Raw genomic sequence first — 4,853 nt, forward strand, 5'->3', positions numbered from 1 at the left:
AGAGTGATTGTGGGGAGACATGGGGGACAAAGCACAGGCAGGGGTGACATGTGCTCAGCCTTTGCTGTGCACACCCAGCCGTACCTCCCCAGGCAGCCCTCTCTGTCCTTCTAGGCCGTTCTCTGAGGCCCTCCAGGAAGCTCACCCTCACCAGGAAGGCTGGGAAGGCTTCAGGCCTGGAGTAAGACTTGGAGAAGTTCCTCAACTTCTCTGGGCCTTGGTGTGCTCCTCCATCAAGTGGAAATAAAAATATTTGTTTGCAGGGCTGCTGGGGGGACAGAGTATGGCATGGTGCTCGCACGCAGGACGTGCTTGGTGAAGGCTGGTAGCATTAACTTCTGTGGGAGATGTATCTAAGGGCTCCTTGCTGGCTGTGAGCTCCCAGAAGGCTGGCATCTGGCTTCCCCCATCCTTGGGTGGCCCTGGCTCAGGGACCTTGACTGGGAAGGGGGTTGCATCAGTGGGGCATGGTGTCAGTGCCTCAAGCCCTTCTCACATCCACTCGGCTCTCCCTTTACCCCAGCCCTCACAGGGGCAGCTGGGTCTGCGCAGGAGTAAGCTGACGGCAGCCTGCCTCATAGCCAGCCTAGTGCTTGATTCTGCCCCAGGTGAATCAAGTGGGTGATGTTTTCTGCTCCAACAGATTCTGAGCAATAAATTCTGAGGGGACAAATTCTGAGCAATATCCTATACATTTCTTGGAGGGTCCCTGGCAGGATGGGACCCTGTAGCCCACAGCGCTGATTGGCTTGTTAAGGTCTCGTGGGTTGGCTTTTATTCTTTCCCTGATTCACTCATCTCAGGCCCCCATTTCTGACTCTGGGGGTCATCTGGGAGAGGCCAGAGTTTTTGAGGAGGGTCCCTTGGGATGCCGGTCAGGGTGTGTGTGTGGGTTGCAGCCAGCATGCCTGAAACGCCGGGCTGACCCGGCTGGGTGGACCGGAGCCTGGTGATGGAGCCCAGCCCCACGCGGAGCCCTTGCTGGATCCTGTCTCCACTGCTCAACAGTGGAGATGTGGGGGTTCCCTGTCTCACCCGTGGATGGGGCAGCCAGATGCAAGTGGCAGAGGTGGGCATGGAAGCAGACTCCTAGCCTACCCAGGCCTCCCTCATTCTGCTGGGTCCCCAAGGAAGGGCCAGAGCTGAGTTCTGTTCCGCTCCTTTCTCCGTTCATTTGCAGCTTTATAATACCTTTCCTGTTTACTGATTTTAGAAAAAGGTCTAGCAGTTCTTCTCCATCTCTCAGCTTTCCCCTCTGAGTCCTCGAGGAAGGCCCCATAGTTCAGAGGCAGGGGTTCAGAACCCACCCTGGGGTTCTGAAGCCTTCCAGGCAAGGGGAAAGCTGGCAGCCCTAGTAGGCCCTGGAGAGGCCCTAGTAGGCCCTGTCTGGAGCATGAACTCTGATCCCAACCCAGTTCCCTGGACGTGTTACTTAACTTCTCTAAATCTTAGTTTCCGTATCTGTAAGGTGGTCATTGTAACACAGCTGACCTCATAGGGCCCTTGTGGAGACTAGTTCAGATAACACAGAAAATGCCTGCTGCACCATGAGCTGTGTCTTCTTTATTTCCCTGTTCTGACTGGCTCCCTGCCTTCTCAGACAACAGAAGCAGGTTCTGGCAGACTTGAGTGAGGCATGAGATGGGAGACAGCCTGGAGATTGGAGCCAGAGAACTGGGTATCGGCCTGGATTTGCTGCTGACCAGATGTGGAACTTTGGCCCCCCTCAGAGCACCTGAGATAACACCCGTACCTGGGTACACTGTGGGGAGGCTCCAATGAGATGGGAGGGCGGGTATGCTGTCCTGGTCCCAGTCCCCACCCCATCGAGCTAGGGGACTAGGAGGCGGGCACATTGATCAGCGGGCAGCTAGGCTCCCAGCATCCTGCCGCCAGCTCCCCAGGCTGCCGGTCTGTGCCCTGCCCAGTCCTGCCCGGCCCTGCCTGGCCCGCCAGGGTGGCTGAGGGACTGGAGCCGATGGAATCAGCGTGCCCTTCCCTCCTTTGTCTGCTGGTGCTTCCTTCCCTTCACAGAGTGCTTTCTTTTTTCTGGTTTATCAGGCCCTGGGGAAAGCTGGGGCCAGCCAGGCTCCCAGCCGAGCACCCCTGGGAGGCCGCCAGCCAGGAGCAGACATCCCTGTCTCAGTCTCCAGTTGGCGGCTCAGCCATCCTCTCCCTCCTCTTGACTCCAGCAAGGAGTGAAAGTGAGGAGGCATGATTAGTGTGCTGCTCATTGAAATCACAGGCCAGCCCTGGAAAGGCCAAAGAGATCCACTTGTCCAATCCCCTCATGTTATAGATGGGGAGACTGAGGCCTGGGCAGAGCCCAGATGCAGTTGGCATTGCTCTCACAGGAGGAAAACTCTCACACCTGAAAGCTTGGCCACAGATGCTATATGCCATAGGTGTTCCTGGTGGCCAGGCCCCAGGAACCCAGGCCATCCTCCCAGCATGAGGGCAGGTGCACCCAGTGTCCTGGGACCTCAAAGTCTCCCTTTCATAGGCTGGAAAGGGAGACTTTGAGGTCCCTCCTTACTTTAGGAGGGAGGAAACTGAGGCCCAGAGACAGAAAGCACGTGGAAGAGCCAACCCAGGGCCTTTCCCCACCAATAGACAGCTTTCTCTGTTTCCCCCATACAACAGGCACCTGAAAGTCCAGCTGTGCACTCCAGCCCCGTGACTCACTACCTGGGCAGACTGTTCCTTAGCCTCCAGATGTGCACACTGAGGATGATGGTGGCCACCCCTCTGTCTTTTGAAGGTTAGAGGGAATAATTTCCATGACTGCCCACCCTGAGCAGGCATTCTCAGTGGGAGTGTCCTTGCCCCTAGGGGACAAAAATTGCATTAGGTGGGGGTAGGGAGAACCCTTAAATTATACATATAACTGGCTTGGCATCTGTAGCCCAGTGGTTAGGGCGCCAGCCACATACACCAGGCTGGTGGGTTCGAACCCAGCCTGGGCTTGATAAACAAACAAACAACAAAAACAAAAATAATAGCTGGGCATTGTGGTGGGTACCTGTAGTCCCAGCTACTAGGGAGGCTGAGGCAAGAGAAATTGCTTGAGCCCAAGAGTTTGAGGTTGCTGGGACTATGAGCTATGATGCCATGGCACTCTACTGAGGGTGACAAAGTGAGACTGTCTCAAAAAGAAAAAAATTACACATATGCCTACCACATGGAAACAAATACACAGCATATCTGTATAGTTAGAATTTTAGTGAAGAGTGATTAGGAAAAACTGTCTATAAAGGCTCCTTGGGGACAGCAGTAATAGTGAAGAACGGATTGGTAAACCACTGCTCTGGGCTTAGAGATCAGTCAGTTCACGCCTTGGTCCATCTCTTTCCTTCCTGCTCTGGTGGGTCCTACCCAGCCCGTGCCATACAGTAAGATGAGGAATCAGATTATGCCCATCTCATTAACTCCTGAGCATAGATCATGGGAACACTCAAGTTTTGGGCGTTGGAAAAGCTCACTCATTTGTTTATTCTTTCCTTTGACCTTTGTCCAAGGTCACAAAGCTACCCCTCAGGACAAGATGCAAACTGGGGGATGATGACCCTGGTCGCAGCTCTCAATGGCTGGGAAATGCGATAAGCCAGTAGTGGATGTGGGATCAAAGTCCTGTGGGCAGGCTAGGTATAGTAGCAAGTTCATCACAGAAAAAGGGACAGATGAGGTGGGCTTTAATGGATAGATAGGAGTTCTCAGGTGGAAAGAGGCAGAAGTGCCTGGTAGAGGAAACACAACCTGGGCCAAGATACAGAAGTATTCCTGAACACTGTGAGTAGGACCGGAGCCCTGGTAAGGAGGTGGGCAGAGGACCACCATTACTCAGTTGGCTTCGCAGGGCAGCCTCATTCATAATTCCTCCATGACCCTATTTCTCCCCTATAATACCTTTTATATACGCGTATACAAGTAATGTGTGTTCCTTGTAGATAAGATAAAAGCCTCAAGAAGTAGACAGAGGCCCCAGCCTTCCACTTTGGAGGGGATTTTTGCAGAGGTTTCTGTCCTTTTGTCTTTGTGTCTTCCCCATTTCTGATGTGCTCAGCCCTGTGCGGGGTGCTTCACATGCATTGTTCCATTTCCCGCCACACCTGCTGGGGAGATGATCTTTCCCTCCTTTTCATGGTGGGGAAACTGAGGCCCATGCTTAAGTGACTCAAGGTCACACAGACAGTGAGTAGTGGGGCTTGCACTGGAACTCAGGCCTGTAGGGCTTCTGGGCCTACTCCCACAATTGAGGTCCACAGACAGGCCTTGGGGGAACCAGGAGTTGCTGAAGCTGCAGGTAAGATCCAGACGGGCAGAGTTTTGCTGGGGCAGGTTTGATGGTCTTCATCAGACTTCCAAATGGGTCCATGCTCCAAACCACAACCGCCGTGGTCTCAGAAGAACTCTCAGATCTCATGGCTCTTCTCAGGGGAAACACAGATATAGTCACTCGGGACGTGATTGTGGACGGGGGTGGGGGGAGCTCAGCGTGGAGAGTTGGGTCCTGGAATGATGTGTGTGGGGGGCATTTCTCTAGCCTTAGTTTCAGTGCCTTCCTTGGCCCACTTTCAGGAAGTTCTTCCTCACCTCCGTTCTAAAGCTCTCTTGCTGAATGAAGCTCAAGCTTATATTTTCCTGCTTTTTATGCGCTAACAGGTCATGGGTGCTTATTCTATTAGTAAAGATAACAAACCAAACAAAGTGGGCCATAAAAACAAACACAAAAACAACTCCTTTCAGGCCCCTTGGGAAGAAAGAGCTTTGCCTGGGACCTGTCTTCAGTTGCCCCTGAACCTCAAGTCTTTGGACAGAGTAAGTCTGATGACTAATAGCATCTGTGGCCAAGC

Source organism: Nycticebus coucang, chromosome 6 (assembly GCF_027406575.1).
Source record: "Nycticebus coucang isolate mNycCou1 chromosome 6, mNycCou1.pri, whole genome shotgun sequence".
Classification (NCBI taxonomy): Eukaryota; Metazoa; Chordata; class Mammalia; order Primates; family Lorisidae; genus Nycticebus; species Nycticebus coucang.